This window comes from Alosa sapidissima, chromosome 7, assembly GCF_018492685.1.
Source record: "Alosa sapidissima isolate fAloSap1 chromosome 7, fAloSap1.pri, whole genome shotgun sequence".
In the NCBI taxonomy this organism is placed as follows: Eukaryota; Metazoa; Chordata; class Actinopteri; order Clupeiformes; family Clupeidae; genus Alosa; species Alosa sapidissima.
In genome coordinates, this window is record NC_055963.1 from 1,440,750 (window position 1) to 1,462,029 (window position 21,280).

The window sequence follows — 21,280 nt, forward strand, 5'->3', positions numbered from 1 at the left end:
TCCGTTTCATCGCTGAGCCAGGGGCAGTCGGATCTGATATTTCCATGAATAAATTATTACATTCATTTCAAGCAATCAATGACTCATTAGGGCAACTCTTCCCCTTCAGCCTGCGGTCCACAGGCTCCAGCAGCACAGCAGACGCCTGGTGCACATTTCATACCAGTGTCCATGACACAGTCCGCTCATGACATACCAGTGTCCGTGACACAGTCCGCTCATGACATACCAGTGTCCATGACACAGTCCGCTCATGACATACCAGTGTCCATGACACAGTCCGCTCATGACATACCAGTGTCCGTGACACAGTCCGCTCATGACATACCAGTGTCCGTGACACAGTCCGCTCATGACATACCAGTGTCCATGACAGTCCGCACAGCTCACAGCTCTGTAGCCCACTGCGCTACCCCCCACTGCCCTGTCCGTTGGAGCCCATGGTGCTGTGGTTACAGAGGGGTTGTGCTGTCATAATGTCAGGCTGCCCTGTCCATAGGAGCACACAGTGCTGGGTGACCTGTCCATAGGAGCACATAGTGCTGGGTGACCTGTCCATAGGAGCACATAGTGCTGGGGGTTAAGAGGCCATTAGATGGACATCTGCTCCTGCAGGAACCGCTGCTACATTAGTGATTGTTGTGTTTGAAACACTGTTGTAGATTGTTGAGTTTGAAACATGATTGTAGAGTGTTGAGTTTGAAACACTGTTGTAGATTGTTGAGTTTGAAACACTGTTGTAGATTGACACAACTCCAAGTCTGCAGTCATGGTATCATGGAAGGATTACCACCTGATGAGCCTGTAAACATGTCCAGCAGATAACCCCATGACCTGATGTAAACATTAATGTCCACCAGATAACCCCATGACCTGATGTAAACATTAATGTCCACCAGAGGGGTATTTCACAAAGGCAGAATTAAGACATCCAAGATACAGTAGGTCCCAGTTAAGAATTGACACTTCATTCACCATCAAGGTGATTCACGCAGCTGGGTGAAATGTAAGTACAACTGCAGCCGCTTGGGGGCAGCATAGTCCGCTGTGGCGTTCCACGGTCGAACCGGACAGAGCATTCGACAGCAAGGGCTGTGATTGGCCGAGTTTTCAGTGGTTTCTCTGTGTTTTTAGCAGCCCCTGCAACATGCTAGTCCACTGTAGCCTATAAGCTTTAATGTTAAACATAGTTTTGGATTCAGTGGCAAGATGTCTTGATTGTACAGTGCCTGTCTCTCAGTAATGTTTTAAAATGAGAGCTTCGCCAGCTGACAGTAGGCTACATTACATTACATTACATTTCATTTGGCTGACGCTTTTTAACCAAAGCGACTAACAACATGGTAAACAGTAAGTTTTAGAACAATTCTCACAATTTTAGGACAGTTTAAAAAAACATTAGAGTACAGTAAGAATAAGTGCGTCGGTGAGTGCTGTTTGTAACAGTTACTTGTCAGTTTAAAACGGCTGGTGAGTGCTAGGCTACTTTGTCGGCAGTCATGAGAAGTTCGCTTGCTAACAGAACATAAATATGCTGCCCAGAAACCTCGTGAATAGTTCTGATTTGTTTTACTGCACTAACGAGGTTAAATATAGCCTTTGCCTACAGCATCTCCTTAACAGTAATGTTAACAAAATGACAGCATTCATATGACAAAGAAAAACGAATTCAGTCACTCAAGACTGTGCCACAGCAACCAGTGTAGTCTACAGTCCTACCCAATAGGCCTACTCGAAGCAGATAGTCTGGCAGTCGAGTGGGTTAATGCGCGTATTTCCAGAACAGGTCTGCAACTTTCAGGCAGTTCTGAGTTCAAATCTAGGCAGGAGCAGAGCCATATAAAAGCCTAGGTCTATTGTTATCATTTTTTGCAAGGTGTTGCTCCTGGCAATACTTGTTTATAAGACGTTTTGGTTGAGGGCTTTTTTGGCAAGATTGACCTTGGTTAGACTCTGCATATGTTATTTCTCCGTATGGAAAACAAAGTCAATTTTCGACACACGTCTGTTATTAGTTCAATAACAAGTGTTCCTTGTTAGTAAAAGGTGCAGAACATTATTAAACTTTGACTAACGTTTCGATGTTCGTTAGTCAAAAACATCGACACATCGAAATGTTAGTCAAAGTTTAATAATGTTCTGCACCTTTTACTAAAGAATAAAGACAATTAAGAAGACATCTGAGCTGCACCGGCGTCTCTCCTCTCTAAAATATCTGTCCTGGCCTGGTTGCACCGGATTGTCGCCAAATGACAGAAGCGCGGAGAACCCTCCTTTGTCTACCAAAAAGTGTTACTTTGTGCCCTGCGCTCCCCCACTGCTTGTGAAAGAAGGGGGTGGGGGAGGGGGGCTTAACGTGAAAAAGCTTAATGTCCCAAAACGGCAACAAGTCATAATGGTAGGCTACAGGAAGTGGGGGGAGGGTATGGGATGACCAGAGCCGTCTTTGCTGTGCTATTCAGAAAGCATCTTCTATTGTCTTTCCAGGCGCACACCATATACCCTATCGAGTGCCTTAACAGATAGGCTCTGCTCTTGGGTTTGGCCTCACAGCGAACTCAACCCTCTTGTTGCTTGCAGTTTGTTAAATAAAGCGATGCAGATTACATTATTTATTTCTGATTAATTGCGTCTTTTGATGTCTTTTACAACATCTACTTGTTAGGTTGGGCTACTGTCAATGTCCTGTACAGGTAAATGTTCAACAATTGCTGGTGTAGGCCTTCAGGCTATAATCAATTAGGGACTGTTCGTTATTTATTTAAGGGGCTTCGGACGAGTTTTGGGAGCGTTAGTCAAAAAAGACGTGACCCTCCCTCGCCAGCAAGAAATTTTTCTACGACCCTCCAAAGTGATTGAGAAAAAACGCATGACCCTCCCCAGTCCCAACAATTTATTGTAGGCTATCTTCTGTAGGCTACTGGGTCAATTTGGGAGCTTGCATGCTACAACACCTTCCTTGAAATGCCTTGAAAAGGCTGTCGTTTGCACAATTTCACAAATAATCACCGCCAGGACCGAAACAAACCTGTCAACTTTTCCCGTGTTTATCGCGTATTTTAACTTTTTCCTTGCTGTCTTAGGAGGAGATGCAGAGCCGTCACAGGGGGGTGCGGGGCCCTGTGCTAACTTGACAGATGCATGAACTTACGTGCATGAAATGCTATAGCTTACTTTACACATAGCCAAGACTACCGTCGGTGCATTTTAGTAGCCTAGTCTACACCAGCTTGTCTTTAAGTGTAGCTGCAGGACCCCTATTGTTTCTGTACCGTTCATTTTTTGCCAAAATTCTGTAAAAGTCATACTGCAGCCTAAACCGTAACTCCAAAACTCTTGAAATTTTCAGGTATGGTTACCAGTACCTCCCTCTACCCATAACCCAAAATTTGGGGTACTACACCCAAAGGTGGCGCTATTGGAAAAAAAGTTAGATATGCTTATTTCTCCTTACCAGATTGACCTAGACTCAAAATTCTTTCATAATATTAATCTCTAAACTCAGATGCATCTTTTTGGCCCTGGTCTTATGGTCTACAAATGTTTACTTTTGCCACAATTTCATGGAAAAGCCAAACATTCTAAAAAGTTTCACACTCTTCAAAAATAATCAAATCTTCACCAAAATTCTCACAGACAATGTTTAGACCAAGCCTCACAAAAGTTATCGCTCAGAATTTTGATATTTTGTTCCATTTCAGAGATATAGGCCAATAAAGTTAGACCACTTACTGTAGGCCTTTTTTCCTAGATCACCTATATTCCTATAAACCGTAAGTCCTAGAAACTTGACATTTTCAAGTATTGTTACCAGTACCCCCAACTACCCATAACCCAAAATTTGGGGTACTGCACCCAAAGGTGGCGCTCTTGTCAAAAACGCTTATTTCTCCTTACCAGATTGACCTAGACTCAAAATTCTTGCATTATATTAATCTCTACATTCAGATGCATCTTTTTCACCCTGGTCTTATGCTCTAAAATGTTTTACTTTTGCCACAATTTCAGAGAAAAGCCAAACATCATAAAAAGTTTCACAGGCTTCAAAAATTATCAAATCTTCACCAAAATTCTCACAGACAATGTTTAGACAAAGCCTCACAAAAGTTATCAAAATAATTCGGATATGTTGTTCCATTTCAGAGATATAGGCCAATAAAGTTCGACCACTTAGCCCATTTATCCTATATCACCTATATTCCTATGAGTATTTTTTTTCTTGGATAACAACCATACAACCACTATTAGGTGGATACCATTAACAGTGCACATTTTCAGATCTGTACTCTTTTTCATAAAGCCCTTAATTCTATTGTCTTTGATGCAGCACACAGACAAGTAAAGAACAAAAGAACAGATGAATTGAAACTCAAATAAAGTTCACTTGTGTTGCACCGAAACCTGCCATCTCCGTGTCATCACTCCATACCATTGAGCCTTCTGACCGAGGCTCTGCCTGATCGCCACAAACACTCACTCTACCTCGACCCACATCGCCCCCTACAGTTCCTTCAGTTGGGTTGTGGAGGTTAGCATACTATAACGTTACAGCTACTTGTCAGGACTTGTCGTGCAAGGAAAGTATAACTGCATAAGTATAGGCTGTTCATCTTATTGACTCCAACACAGAACCCACCCCCTTCACCTACTACCACAAATACAATTCCATTCTGTGGGAAACACTGCCTTCCATTATCAGACCCTTCATCTTATCCATGACAAATGCATAGTCCTGTAGAATAGAGTATTGTTAGAATACTATTGAGTTGTGGAGATTAGCACACTAGAATACTACTGTTAGAATACTGTTGGGTTGTGGAGGTTAGCACACTAGAATAGGGTATTGTTAGAATACTATTGGTTTGTGGAGGTTAGCACGCTTTAACGTTACAGCACAGGGTAATCCTAATTTTATGCATCAAATTTATTCCAATCCAACTCAAAAGTTTTGAACAACACAAAGTGAAGGTTTTATCCAGATCAAAACCAAGAATAGATTATGTGATCTAATCCAATTTCAGGATCCTTGTTTCCCTTTGAACAACCCATTTTCAAGATTTGATCCAATCCGATAGCCGAAATCTGGTAACTGAAATCCGATAACCGAAATCCGATCACGTTTCTTTTGAACAATTGGGCCCAAACAATCAAAGCATATGTTACCTCATGTTCGTTTTGCTCGGACCCCGTAAATCACCGCTTGCGGTTATATTTGTTCTTAAGTTTTATTTTTCCCGTCTCCCTAATATTTTGTCAGCTCTAGCGCCTAGGCCCTTTGAGACAGAGACACCGTTCCAACTTTAAAACGTCCTGTGAGTACCGGTGTAAGTTGCTCGCGAAGATGACGTCAGGTGGACGTGTCGTTCGTCCGCCACATTGGATTGAACAGAAAGCGAAACTAAATTTTCACAGGTCACAAATTTGGTCCGAACGCCACGAAACATGACGTACATTATCCTTGGACCAAGCCCCACAAAAGTTACCAGAAGGATTTTTGATTTTCGAAAGCGTTTGCCCGTCACAGCCAAACGAAATCGGCGGCGAAGCTCCAAAACAGGAAGTCGTCCATATCTCAGGAACACTGTCACATATCGATACCAAATTTTGTATTTGAACTCGGGACTCCAATGTGAGGGTGCATAAGCTAAAAAAAAAAAGAAAACATTCCAAAAGTTTCCATCATTTAGCAAACCACCCATCCATATTTGGTAACTATTACCTTTCACATTTGGAGTTGTACTGCTATCACAATGCCTTCCAAGTATGCACAATGTCTCTGGGCAGCCTTGCCCAATCATGAAATCCTTGCTCTGCCATGGGATAGTATGGACTTACGAACTGAAATAGCAAGGAGAACGGTAGCTATATATAGCTTACATAATAGAGTTGTTTTCACATTGATGGTAATCAAATTATTTTTTTTATTATTGTTAAATATCATGATGGGAGAGTATTATTAAAAATGCAAATGCATATGTTTACGGGCATTTAGGTTTTACTGTGTTGTTTTGTTATAAAGACATGCAAGGCATTCTGGGCCGTTAATGAACAGTGGTCGGCAGCACTCCATAGGCTACGTATTAATATGAATAGGTGTTTCTGTAAACCTAGGGACAATAAACAGCTATCTCTGTTACAAAAACGAACTGGTAATCGCTCATTGAAGAGGGAACTATGATAAAAAGATTGTTTTCCTAAAAGCATGGAGTTGACGAAAGAATAAGCAAGCAATGTTACATTAATGTTAAATACGAACGCTAAATCTGAACGCTAGGTGGCAACGTTGTATTACATTTCACTAGTGTACTTGAAATACGGTGTGAGCTTCACAAGTAAGGAAGGTGCAAATATTATGTAATTTATCATGGGAAATTATTGGAAATGTTATTTCTTGTTTATTCTAATTGCAAACCACACACATCCATTCGTAATCACATGTACACTTTTAATACCTTGAAAAGACTCTCATTTTGTTTATTTGATGTTGCCTAGCAACTGGAATAGACTTCAGGGCAAAGATTCTAGAACAGAGCTTCAGAGAGACACGTTTTGAGTTCGTGGCCAAGTACCTAAAATATCGGTTTCCATTTGTATGTGCTGGATGGTGTGCTTCCTTTATTAAAAGTGTTTTATAGAGTTACAAACATAATGAGTCATGTTGTAGTGGTCCACATAAATGTGCCCCTTCTGTTATTAGAATGCTAAGCGGAGATTTAACATCATTCATTTCTTGTGTGGCTAGAAGCTAGCTAGCTAGGTCATAGGGAGGAGATGTTGCTGTAACGTTATGGGATTTATGTTGCTTAGCGTAATGCCATGGTCATTTGATATGAGATGCTTGTACTCGTAACTTCGTCACTCGTAACTTTAGGACTCCTATTTTTTTTTACTAAGAGTAATTCAGGAAGCATTTTAGCCCTAAAAGTAGCGCCTGAGTCTGTGACAGCTTAAGCGAGGACTCCTAATAAGACCGATTCGCAAACAATGTTTTGTGGTGGTATTTCACGTCGCGATCAAGCGGGAACATTCTAATTTGAACAATGAAGCCTACCCGGAAATGCAAAAAATTGCAATACATCGAAAATCCGTTAGGGGCAGGTCCCAAAAGGGAGCAAATGTCCATAGACCCCCATGTTAAAATGTCCGTTTTCACAGCATAAATTCATGCTTTTACAGCTTGGTCCCATGCACTTTTATTGTATTTGTTGGTAGTTCCCGAGTACCTGACAACTGTGAGGGGGGTGAATTTTTTTCTAACTCGTTAGTTTAGATTCCATTTAGATATTAAATGTATGAATAATTAAGGGCGTGGTCAACTTGATTGACAGCGGGTGTCGAGGCAGCAGACGACGTCACTAGCTGAGTGAAGGAAACTCCGAAATTATGTCTTGGCTGTGATCCTACACACCACATCCTTTCTGAAAATGTTTATTCAAATATCTGACATAAAATGGGTTGCTATTAACTGAAGCCTACTAACCGACACTTTAAGAAGACTTCGCTGCAGTTTTTCAGGTAAGTGACATTCCACTACTATTTCACGTAGATGTAGATTATAGCATCCATGTTAGTGGGCACTGTAGCAGCTATAGGCTGCGTTAGCGTCAAATCCAAGGGCGCGGGAAGGGGGGTGCTGCATCAGGTGCCCCCTGCTGGCAGGAGATAGATTTTTTAAAAATATTATATAAATAATTACTAATTCGCTGTCTGACATTATTTATATTTTTGTAGGTGAAATGATGAGTCAAATAGCAAAAAAGGGTTATGGATAGGTTTGAATATAGGCTACTAAAAATTAACAGTTATAGAGATGAACGTGAGTCAGTTAGGCTACTGTAAGAACCGTAGCGTGGTTTCATCTATGTGATAGCGATCAAGTGTGTAGGCCTACGCAGGGCTCGAATTATCTTTTTGTCTTTAAGGGGGTCTCTCTATCTCATAAAAAGTTGGCACACCCCGTGCATAGCCTAACAAGGCGATGAAATAGCCTAGGTGTATATGAGCACGGTAGGCCTAGGCTTTACCTTGACACACGCACACAACAGACATAGATTTTTCATAGAAATTGATTGCTTTTAATTAATTTCAACATATTATTGATTGTAATAGTCCATATTTCATTTCAATTTCACAATACAAAGAAATAGACTAAACGATTTAGTCTGTGCCATTCTCAATTTCACAACGTGACTCATTTGAACCAGACCACCGTTAGATAGGCTATCCTCAGTGTCAAACACAATAATGCATGTAGTATAACTTATACACAGGGAAAAGCACTAACTGGCAGAAATTATAAGCCATTGCAGCCAAACTATGTTCTAGTGGTTGAACCGTGGAAAATTAATAGACTAACAATTTTGGAGTTTGCACTGAGATGTTGTCGGGTAGCCATTGAATATTCCGACATCAGAGATTGCTAACAGGTGTTTCGAAATATCTGGGAACTTTCTGGAGCTCTGAATGGCAGAGGATAGCTACAGATCATCAGACAACACAATCATTGTAGGCGGCATTATGGGCCATAATTTATGGCTTTGTCAATCAACATAGAAGAGGTGAAGCGCAAGTTCAAAAGCAAATAGGACTTTTCAGCTCATATCAAACCATATAGGCTAGCCCAATGAACGCCTATGTAAATAGACAAAACACTCGCATCAAAGCAAGGGTGACTTCTTCAGATTTGCGAGTGCTGTCAAAACGATCGTATAGGGTTTGCTCATATAGTCTAGTGTTTTGCAAAAATATATTTTTTTTTTTTGCAAAACAGTTTTGCAAAAATATTAAGTGCTTAGCTAGTGAAATCATTCACTATCCTAGTCGCTAAGATAGAAATTATTAGGACACATACTTGCTGTGGAGAGACACACTTTAGGCTATTCAGAAATGATTTGCGAGATCATTGCAGCCTGATTATTAGCCTATATTTAAAGCCTAACATCTCTGGTGTGGTTTTGACGATCAGAAAAGTAATTTTCCTTATAGCCTACTGAAAAAGGCTAACGATGTCAAGTGCGCTTCTGTGGTGTTAGGGTGGGCGCAGTGGACTCGGAGTGCTGTCGCGGAACATTGGAATTTGTGGCTGCCCAGGGGGTCGTTGGACATCCATTATTTTTGTTATTCAGCACCCCTGGTCAAAAATAGGTTCCCGCGCGCCTGGTCAAATCATTTCAAATAAGTTTATGTCGAAAATGATGACCGAATGGCTGAAGCACACACATAAATTTAGTTAACTTGAATAAAGTTAACGTTAGTGAAAACCGATTGTGCTCCCGTTGTGAGTTAGCTTAACGTTTGCCATACTAGGTGTTTGAGTCAATGATCAGACAGCTGTAACGTTAAGCTCGTTAACGTTAGTTCACAAACATACTGGGGTAACAAAGCATGTGTTCTCGTCAAAAAACCTTTTGTAAATACTCTCTGCGTGAATGCTTAGTCCGTTGTCAATTTATATAGTCTTTGGGTTGTCACATTTAAGATAGAAAAGCGTTCGTTCAGATGATAACTTCAGCCGAAGCATTAGCTAGTGGAGGTAAAATTGTGAACCAATATGAACCATTGACTATACTGTAGCGTCGGCGCAAAAAGACAGTGTTAGCGTTCTCCCACGCAGGGCATCCTGGGATACGAGAGCGAACATTTGGGGGGTTTATGTCGTTATTCTCCTAAGTTATGAGTGTAATGTTAGCGTCTTTAGTGTAACATGTTTCCCTTTTAGTTTTCCCTCATGTGTGATCCTTTTTGTGTGGGGGGCTGCGACCTCCCCTGTTGGTGTAGTGTGTGTGTCTTCTTGACCTGCCCCGTGTGTATTGTGTTCTGTGTCTTGTCTTGGTCTTGGTCTGTGTGCTCTCGTTCTCAGCTAATAAACCTTTTGATTGGACAATTGTGTGTGTCGCTATCAAATCGTTACAATACGTTGAATATGGAGCTGATAACGAGCGATAACGTTAGCTAGTCACCATAACTGTTGTTAGTTATAACTGACGTCTGAAACTGTTATTGATGCCGTTTATTTGTTAAACACAAATTTGAAACAACACTTCTTGTCTATGCAAAGTTTCCCTGTAGGTGATCCAGACAGGCTGAGTGCTGGAGAGGGCTCTGGACTCCTAACTTCATTTCTCGTCTGTGCAGTCGACTCAGAAGCATCACTTCAGTACTGATTCCGTGGTACTTTGACATTTTTCATACATTTAAATGGAGCAACCTACTGGATTCAATAGGCCTAGCTATCTATTCCAGACATGGTTAGCATACTGAACAAACATGAATGCATTTCAGACATTTAGAGTGGCCTTTTATTGTGAGCAGTCCGGGGCACATCTGTGCAATAATTATCATGACCTCTTTTGATAGGTCACACATAAAGTAGCCTTTACATCAGCAGGTTTTGGTTAGATACAGATTGGATAATTAAAGATCATCATCATTGGCATCAGTGGCCTAACTGTTAATAACTACCGGTGTAGATATGAGCTGGTCCACTGAAAACATTAAAATACAAGAAATGGTTGTTCTACAGAACTTTGAATACACCAAATTTGGTTTTGCTTATTTCCTGCATAAACAGGACATGTGCAAATAGTTGAATACTCCTGTCCTGTCCCCATTCAGCTAAGTGTTCTGTGAGTTTGTTCATTATACATATTGGTAGTATTTTTTAGCTTAATTTGTGAGCACTTGTTCATAGTTTGCAGTAAGTTCAAGGATGTGACATATACCAATATTTCTGTTTTCAGATCTGGAACATTTTGAAATCCTACCAGATGGGGCACAAGTCATTGAGCAGTGGCAGCTTCTGACTTCAAAGACTTTTTTCACCAGCAGACCCCTTGATTACCTTTATTTACAGCATTTGCATCTGTCAGTCTTTGAAGTGATCTAATATGTATTGACTATGTACTAGCTTAGTACATATTCGTTTTTGTTATTTTAGTTTCACAAATTCAGTGGTTACCTGTAATGCTCAAGATATACAAGTAAAAAATCACCTTTACTTCTGCATCTGGGTCTTCAATTCAACCTACTGACTGAAGCTGACAGATTTGTATAAATGTTTTTGAGAGCACAGGCAAATTGACCTGTCGCTAAGCGCCACCCTTAGAACGCTGATGAGCCAATGAGACAGTCTGGACTGTCTCATTGGCTCATACATTTGTATTGTATGTATTTTAAAGTTTTGAATACACCCCTCCACAGCATAATTAAGTCCCTTTTGATAGCTTCTGGAGGAAAGTAAATCCTTTATCGACCAAAACGTCCCCAAGGCCTGCTTTCATATACTGTCAGCTGCCATTGTCCACAATGTATTTCTAGTCAAGTCTGGTTTGTTTGTCCGAGTTTTCACACGGTAACAATGGGGGGCGGAGCTTAGCGACAGGTCAATTGGTTTGATAGATAGATACAAGGATACAAGGAAGTTTATTGTCACATGCATATAGTTACTGGAAGTAAGAAATGCAGTGAAATTATGTCTGGTGTCAGCCTATTTGTGCAAAGTGGGGGGGGGGGGGGGGGGGTAGAAGAGGGGTTTAGTAGATTAAGTGGCAAGGGCTGCATAAGAAAGGTGGGGGAGGATTGGGATTGGGGGGGGGGCACCAACAAGGAGCACCCAAGAGCAACAGGGGCAAGGAAAAACTCCCTTACCAAGGAAGAAACCTTGGGCAGATCCACGGCTCAAGGGGCTAACCCAACTGCCAGGGGTCTTGGTGTGTGTGTTGGGGGGGTGACAGGGGAGATGGGATAGTGTGCTGTGTATGTGGGGAGAGGGCAGTGTGCAATATGTGTGTTGGAGAAGCTTCCTCATGAGACAATGTGCTGATGAAATAATGTGCTGTGTATGTAGGGGAGAGGGGGGGGTGCAATGTACTGCAAGTATGGTGAAGGGACTTACTATTGCAAGCAGAGTACTGTATGTATGATGTATGTGAGTGATGAAGATGTGTGTGTGGGCGGGAGGGGAGTGTAGCAGTGACTGTGTGTGTGTGTGTGTGTAGTGTGTGTGTGGGTAGATGGGGGCAGTGTGCTGTAAGTATGTAGAGGATGTGTGTTGGAGAAGATCCTGAAGACAATGTGCTGTGTATGTAGGGGGGGGGGGGCAGTGTGCAGCAAGTAGAGGAGGCTTACTGTAGCAAGCAGTGTGCTGTATGTATGTGAGGTGATGACAGTGATGATGTAAGTGTGTGTGTTTTTTGTGTGTGTGTTGGGGGGATGGGGGTGGTGGGGCAGAAAGGCTAGGCAATCAAGGACATGGGTAGATGGAGGAGAAATCAAAAATAATAAATAAAAAGTTCTATGGAGATGTGCAAAAGTTGGAGAAAGTCAGATGTGTGTGTGTGTGTGTGTGTGTTTTGACGTGTGATGAAATAAGAAAATAAATAAAAGGTCTATAGCATAGGGTGAGGGATGTAAAAGTGCTAAAAGTCTTGTAGGTGTGTGTTGGGGTCATGAGTGCTGAGGAGTGAATGAGTGCAAAGTCAGTATAGTGTGAGTTCAGAGTTGGGAAATGTTTGAGAGTGCTGAAGAGTGAATGTGTGCAAAGTCAGTATAGTGTGAGTTCAGAGTTCGGATGGCCTGGGGATAAAAACTTCTCCTGAGTCTCTCAGTTCTGGCTTTGTGACTACATAGGCATCTTCTTGATTTCAGCGGTAGGAATAATCCATTGTTAGGTTGAGAAGAGTCCTTCAGAATCTTTTGGGCCCTTAGGAGTACTCTTCTGGAATAGATATCTTGTAGAGCAGGGAGTTGAGTTCGTATAGTACGTTCAGCTGAGCGCACTACTCTCTGCAGAGTACTACAATCTCTAACTGTGGAGTTCCCATACCAGGTGATGATGCTACCAGTTAGAACACTCTCAACCGCTGAAGTGTAGCCTTCATGATGGATGTAGAAACTTTGAATTTCCTTAGCTGAGGAAGGAAGTAGAGTCGTTGTCTGGACTTCTTCAGAACATATTGAGTGTTAACAGTCCATGTTAGGTCTTCAGTAATGTGGACACCAAGGTATTTAAAACTTGTGACTCTCTCTTCAGGTTGCCCGCTGATCATTAGTGGGGTGTAACTGTAGTTCTGCTGCTGCCTTCTGTAATCCACTACCATTTCCTTGGTTTTATTGATATTCAGTGTCAAGCTGTTAGATTGACACCACTGTGCCACCTCATCAACCTGATCCAAGTAGAGCTGTTCATTGTTGTTACTAATCAGGCCCAAGATCACTGTGTCATCTGCAAACTTGATGATGGAGGTATGACTACTGTTGGCTTTGCAGTCATGTGTGTAGATGTTGTACAGCAGTGGACTCAAAACACAGCCTTGGGGAACACCAGTGCTGATGGTTAATGAGTCAGATGTCAGACCCCCCACTCTAACCACTTGTGAACGGTTGGTGAGGAAGTCAAATATCCAGTGACACAGGGTGGTGTTTAGTCCTAAGGCCTTCATCTTTGTGACCAAGGTGAGAGGTACTATCGTGTTGAATGCTGAACTAAAGTCAATGAACAGCATCCTCACATAATTCCCATTCCCCTCCTCCAGGTGAGTTAAGGTGGTGTGCATGGGGTTTGAGATGGCATCCTCTGTAGACCTGTTGGCTCTGTAAGCAAATTGGAGGGGGTCGAAGGAGGCAGGGAGGGATGAGCAGATAATGTTTTTCACAAGCTTCTCAAAACACTTCATCACTGTAGACGTCAGGGCTACTGGGCGGTAGTCATTCAGACATGATGGACTTTTGTTTTTCGGTACTGGAACAATAACAGACTGCTTGAGGCAAGTAGGAACTGTCTCTTGAACCAATGATGTATTAAAGATATAAGTGAACACAGGAGCTAACTGAGCAGCGCAGGATTTCAAAACCCTGTTAGAAATGCCATCCAGCATTGCTCACATCGACCTCAGAGACACAGAAAGATAGATACTTTATTGATCTCCAAGGGGAAATTCAAGGTCTCAGTAGCATACAGACATCACACACAACATGCACTTACAGCAGAAATGGTAAATATAAGTATAAACATATAACAAAACTCCACTGTGCAATAGACAGTTGAAGATAAGAAAAACGAACAAAACTAAATACTGGCATGAGTTTTAATGTAATTCACAGTTCAGAAAAGTTCCATAAACATTTCCAAGTTCAGTGCCATCAACAGTAAGTTTGCTTTCTGATATTTAAAGAACAGAAATGGGTTTGGCATAAGTAAAGGGTAGGTGTAACATTCATCAATAGACATAAAGTGAAATGTACTGTATAGTCTCAATGGGTTCAATATCACCACACCCCCAGCCAAACCACTTCACCTGGACCTCTAGTCCCAGGTTAAGAGCCCATGGACCTCCTTGCTGCCTCCTCCCCATGGTCAACTGCCAAAACAGAAAGGTAAAACATTTTATTAGTCATACCTACTTACAAGATAATACAATAATGCAAACCAACACCACTTGTTGTAATCAACAAAAGTACAGTTGTTGTACAATGCTGTAGTACTATTGTGCGCATGGGCGTAGATTTAGGGTGGGACGCTCATGACTAGTCCTAACCAATATTTTAAGATGACAAAATTGTCCCCACCAATATTTTAGCGAACTCATTTGTGCTGCTGATCATTCCGACAGCCAGCACGACAGTACAAGAAACGTCGTTGTTTGATTGGCTGAAAAACCGAGGTGTGCCCACACATGGCTTTATTCTTGCACTGGTAGTCAAGCAAGCGGGTGTGTCAACGACAACGGTAAGTTACCAGGGCTGTCTGTCAATACATAGGCCTACCCAGAGAATGACGGGCTCTGGACTACCCCATAAAAGGCCAGAGTGAAACATTTTGATATTCCCTTTTCCCTTCAGCATACATACAAACCCCTTTTTGTGGTGTGTAGATCAGCTATGCCACCCAAGAAGAAGAAAGGGGACATACGAAGCTTTTTCATAAAGCAGAGTGTAAGCAAAATAACTAGCCACACAAGCTAGCAGTGGTAGTGACCAGGCTTTCAAATTATGCAGATTCTATTATGTGGAAAAATAGTATTAACTGGTGATAGCATATGTTACCCAGGATATTGTTAAAGATAAACCTAGCTTCTGTAATCTTTCAACCAAGAAGTCGCGCTATCACAATAGATGCTATTACCAAGTCACTGAATGTTAATTAGCCTACCTTAAGTTAGAATCTTGGAAGTCACAATAAACATTGGATATTTTTCGTTTCTATTCTGTTTATGTTATGTATTTCTGAGTGTAGCCTACACAATGCAGAGAAATAAAAGGGAGACCCAAATTCGTTTGAAGGACTGTCATTGCATTGTTATAACACATGCTGTAAAAACGTGTTGGCAATGTGAATAAGTTAACACTGTTGGTTATTCAAATATAATGAATCATTATTTGATGAATAATATCCAAATAACACTATCATATACAATATGGTAGGAGGGTTAAACTCGCTAGCCAAAGGATAGGCTACAAAATGAATGAACCACTTTGTATGCAGGAAAGACAGCATCAAACCACTACAGATGGATGGCAGGTTGAGGAAACAGCATCAGGGCTTCAGGTGAGGTTCTAATTATTAGCCTATGTCAAATTGTCAATTCAGTTGGAGTTAGCAGCATTGCTGTACAATATAATGAGATGGAGTAGATTCACTTCTGTATTGTGATATTCTGTATTGGCAACAGTCTAAAATAACAAAGGAAATCGCCATGAAGGCAATGGTATCTTACAGCAAAAGAATTCCAATTACAGTTAAGCAAATACAAATATAATTTAGAGTCGCATAAATGCATAGACATATTCAATCCTAAACTATGGTGCATTTCCGTACTCAGTAACATAAATAAAATATTTATGTCCCCACCAAAGCTGAGACCAAACCTACGCCCTTGATTGTGCGATTTGAAATGGGTCTTCAGTGACAAAGTACACTAATATTGGCATTGTTATGCCAAACACCGGACACTGTAACTGGATTTAACGTTTTGATAATAGCCTGACAAGGGGAAATAAGGCAAGCTAACCGAACATAAACGCTGGATCGTGAAATGGCCACCGATGAAAATGTCAATGCCATCTTAGACCAAACTACCACTGACAACTTTAGAGCAATATAGCTATTTGAAAACGTGATATTAAGAGTTAATCAAAAATAATTAATGATGTACAAGTTAACTAATACCCTACGATTTTGCTATCAATTCACACCATACGTTGACAGAATACAGCGAGCTGGCTGATGTTATCGTAAATTAATTACATTACAAGTTACAATGATGGCTGCCACTGAGGATATGAGATGGATAACGTTAATTACAAAACAATAAAGGCAAAGATAAATTTTTGTCAGTATGAGTTGCTGAACCTGTAAACTGCTAAGTTACTCTACGTGAGTTGGTGAACCTGTAACGCTAAATTACTCTACGTTATTTGACCGTAACTTCAGCAAGGGAGGGATAACTAACGTTAGTTTATTTTACCTAGAAGCTAGAATCTGCAAACTCAACTCTTCATTCTTAACTTTTCAACCGTTCACCCGAATATAACCTTTCAGCATACAACATTAAAAAGTGTCTAAACATGGCATTAAGAAACATACATGAACTTCACGTTAGCAGATCAAACTTACCAGCAATGTTACAGCAACGTCTGTGCCAGTCCATCTTGTAGGCCTAACGTTAGCTGAGGCTACTCGGCTGACGACGAGGTGGGTTCACCGGCTTGCTCAGTCTCATAGCCCCGCCCTTTTACCCATATATGGATTGGCTAGGAGGTAGGCGGGGTTAGGATTTCCCAAGATGGCGCCGCCCATACCCCCCATAGAGCATCACAGTCCCGCCCACAGGAGTTTCCGGAAGTAAGAATTCAATGCAATTTCTCCATTGACAAGTCGGGTATGCACATGGTAGACTCAAAACCAGCTACGGCTGTACTAAGCGAGTGTGTATGCTCATATAGACGCCAAAAGTTCACGGGGCACTAACCTCGTTTTGAGATAAATGTCTTTTATTCGCGATGTCTTGGATAAGTACTTCATTACCCACAATCCTGAACAATCCCACAGTGATGCCTCTGATTGGTGGAAAGGCCGTTAAGGTCATAGTTTGAAACTTTATCAGCGAAAATTATTGACAAAGATGGCGGAGTCTTTTACTGCCTATGGCGAAAATCTTAATGTGAATAAAAACTTTCTAGACGAACATTGGTACTTGTATCAACAAGGATTGTGGTTTATATATCACACAAACTTAGTCAGGGCCAATACACCATCAAATAGAACACTGTAAATGCTAGTTTGAACACTTAACTTTTCAGGTAGCCGATAGGCTAGCTAATCATTAGCCTTTCAGACATTAGAATGTCATTATAATGCTGCTAACATTAGCCTACATGCTGCAACACAGGTATGAAATATATTATGTTTTAGTGACCTTGTTGTTTCTATGAACATGAATTGTTGTTTATATGAAACATCAACTTAGTCGAGGCATAAAAAGCCCTGTATATCCCCATTAAGTACTTAAACCTTTGAACTAGCTAGCTAGCTGGTAGCACAAGCTGGATGCTACCACCAGCTAGAACTAGACACTGCAGTAAAATGCAGCAAACCGTCCATGCCCCCGTGAATATTTTACTGTTTCAATGACGAAATCAAGAGTGTCCAAAGGGGTGAAAACCACTTTAAATCGGGTCACATTATTGACTGTTGTGTGTCGAGGGTCAGCTTGTGGGTTTTGTAAGGGCCAGCATGAGGGACAAGACCTATCAAACCTACGAAGTTGTGTGGTGAGTTTTGCAGGGAGGTTGGTAATGCTAGTTAACATTAGCTAGGCTACTGTAGCCTTCATACTGTACGAGCCATATCATCAATCATTAACCTAGAAATACTTCTTCGTACATTTAATGAACATTTTGTGTAATAATTCACAGCAAGTTAATAAACTGAATATGGTGGTCCAAGAGCAGACCATGCACCGGTCCATGCATCAGGATGGCAGTCAGATACGAAGCACTGTACAATGTTGCTAACGTTAACATTAACCACTTTCACACACACACACAATATAAAATACGCGATGGTAAATATAACATTCAATACCAAAACACTATTTTTTACACGATTACTCCTGAAATAACTGCTATTAACTGCACATTTACTATATAAAAATCATTGTTTGGAGGAAAGGGTTCGCGTGCTGTCGCAGGTTGGAAATGATTTCGCGCTGGTTCGTGCTGCTTATATATTATTCAGTGAGGCGCGGTGGTTTATGGGATGAGTAGTTCCTTCGCTGAAAATGAAAATATGTACAGTTTTGTACCTTTTGTACTTTTTTTGTACTTTCTCTTCGTTTTTTCACTCAAAATGATATGTTGTATGCTTATGAGTTATGCCGTAGCTGATTAGCCTAAGACATGCTCTAAAACTCTTTAGATACGTATTTTTTAAAACGTCAATGGGAGAAATGAATGGAAAATTTACTTCCGGAAACTAAGCTCTCTCGGAGGAGGGGCGGGACTGTGATGCTCTATAAACGGCTTCATAACCGTTGTCACTCCCCGATGTGAGTCGCTACCGGATGTGAGTCGCGCATGCGTCACTTTGCTACTTTGCGACTACCAGTGCTGTTAGCCACAGAATAATGACATTAGCCTACACAGCAGTAATGTATTATTTAGCGTAAGGCATCACATTTTCACGGCATGATCTCTAATGTCAGTTATAGATTAGAGGCTGAAGTAGCCTGCTAGCGAGAGACTTCTGTAATATCAATAAAAATGGACCTACATAATGAAGTTTGTTCACTGCTGGCAAGTAAGCAAGTAGCTGCTAGGCTAAGTAAGCAATCAAGCACAACAAAGGCTGTCACTTGAATGGCATTTGCTAACGTTAGCAATCAAACAATCTTAGATAGCTAAAACGTTTTTGAAACAGAAAAGTGAATTATTTTATGGATTTCAGTCGGATCCCTTGGCGTTATGCCGTAAAACCTATCAATCTGAGCATGTGTGACTCACATCGGGTAGCGACTCACAACAGGGAGTGTCACTCCCCGATGTGAGTCGCTACCGGATGTGAGTCGCGCATGCGTCACCGTTCTTCAGAAAATCTATGGGTGACGTCACAGACGCTTTGTCCATATTTTTTACAGTCTATGGTCGCGATGTTTTGAAATGCGTGAAACACGAGGGAACATTTTTGCATTGTAGGCATAACTAAGGGATGCAGTAACACCACCAACAACAACCAAAACCAGCCTACTCATATTGTTTACATGTACATTAAATGTAACGTTTCATTGTGAATCAAATTAAAAGACTCCTCTTTGCAAACGTTGGCATAGGCATATAGTGACAGATTCATTTAATAATGTTGCTGCGTGAATCACGGTAAACGCGAATGAAGTGGCCACTTCTTAATGGGACTCACTGTATGGAAGTAGGCTAAGTAAAATAGAGATGTTTAAAATAAGATAAAGTTAGGATATGCCCGCTTGACAACGGCAGAGATAACTGGCCTTTGGCCATAGCAACCATCCATTTAGAACGACTGGCCTTCATAGCAACCAAAGATCTTAGCTGTGATTCATGTAGCCTACAGTATGCATTCAATGTGATGCAAAGTATAGAAAGGTGATGAAATATACAGAGACAGGTCAAGAAATATAGTGCAATGTAGACAGTAGTATACAGTTGATTTACAGAAGGTGGTTTAGAGTAATATGAATTAAATATAAATATATGCAGTGTATTAGCAGTTATCTCATACAATAAGTAGAATAATGTATGTAGATGTAGCAGTAACATTATAATAGTAGAAATAATAATATAGATATATGCAGTGTATTAACAGAATATAATAAAACAGAATAAATATGGATATTCAATATGACAAATATATAGCAGATATGTACATAACATACAGCTATGGGCAGTGTGGAAACAGTAGACGTCTGAAGAAGGGTGATTACCCGAAATGTCACGGAAAAATAAAAACAAGTGGGAGCAGAAAACCCTGGTTGAAGCGGACTTTTTCTCTTTTTTGTCCAGTGTGGAAACAGTGTCATTGTAGTGCAGAAATAACATTATAAGAGTAGCAAGAATAAGTCTATGTGCAGGATGAATAGTATAAAGATCAGTAGAATAACTATGTATAAATGTAATTACAGTAGGCCTATGTACATTTGTAAATAAATAGAAAACTATGGGTGAGAGGGATAAATTAATTGTATTTAATCGTAAAAGTAAATTGCATTCAATTAAATTGCAATTAAAAATCTTTCCAGTAGGCTTTAATGTCATGCAAAAAGTACAACCAAAGCTGAGCTTGATCAACTAGAACGTCTAAAGAACCAGAACTTGAGTGTAGTTTTTTGGTGGGTCCCAGGCCATGTTGGTCTGAGGGGAAATGAGAAAGCGGACAGTGCTGCTAAGCAAGCCCTCAATGAAGAAGTCACAGAATGTCAAATCCCTGCCCCAGACCTTAAACCTATACTGAACTCTTACATCTCAGATAAGTGGCAATCTGAATGGGATTAATGTACCAACAACAAGCAAGGAATGTGAATTTTGGCACATGATCCACTGGGTCGTTATGGGCCACACAAAATATGGTGTTGCTAAAATTACTCCTATTGTGGCTATTAGAGACATGCGTTCATGAGTATCCAGCTACATTCAATGAATAAAGTAAAATACATTCACACACACAAAAAAACCATCACTAATGTTGTGGACATTACTTTATTCTGAGATACATCAATAGGCTCTCAAAACAATCCCAAAAAGACATAAGGTCTTTATAGAGCAAATCCATATAGATTATTTGTCAAATAAACCAGTAAAACAGAATTAGTGGATGGAATATATAACATTCACACTCATAGCTCATATTTTTAAAATAAATCAGTGAAAAAGTATCCTGACAAACAAGCAGCATTTTAATGCCTTATTCATATTTCATAATTTCAAATTTTTCTCTAGGTTACCTGATAGCCCAGTTTGAGAGGTGCAAGACGTGTGACATTATTTATTTTTGCAGCCAATCACTGCTGTTGTTTTATTTTATTGATTTGATTTTAGTCATAGAAGCTAAATTCGAAGGCAGGCCACAGGTAAAATCCAACGAACCGCATTCACCCCGCAAGGCAATAGTTGAATAGAGCTAGATTGCCACTGCTCCAACAGTGAAAGGCACTGTTAGAATGCTTGGATCAAGCCAGGTTCAGCATAGCGTATGTCACTGTCTGCTCACGTTGGTGACCAGACCAGGGCAAGTACACTTTCGCAGTTCCCGCCG

General features: G+C 40.7%; 1 protein-coding gene and 1 long non-coding RNA gene across 2 annotated transcripts in view; one reads left to right on the forward strand and one right to left on the reverse strand.

Annotated features, from left to right (window-relative positions):
• Positions 1-4,466: 4,466 nt before the first annotated feature.
• LOC121714217 (NEDD8-activating enzyme E1 catalytic subunit-like) overlaps positions 4,467-21,280 on the reverse strand; it is a 33,911-nt gene continuing 17,097 nt past the window's right edge. The window contains exons 19-20 of the transcript XR_006033051.1: positions 10,036-10,039; positions 4,467-4,476 (exon numbers count right to left, since the gene is read on the reverse strand). The gene's annotated coding sequence lies outside the window, so the exon portion shown is untranslated. The remainder of the gene's footprint in view (positions 4,477-10,035; positions 10,040-21,280) is intronic.
• Positions 14,705-15,649, forward strand: LOC121714255. Its single transcript, XR_006033064.1, has 3 exons — positions 14,705-14,725; positions 14,871-14,931; positions 15,482-15,649. It is a non-coding gene; the product is annotated as an uncharacterized LOC121714255 (long non-coding RNA).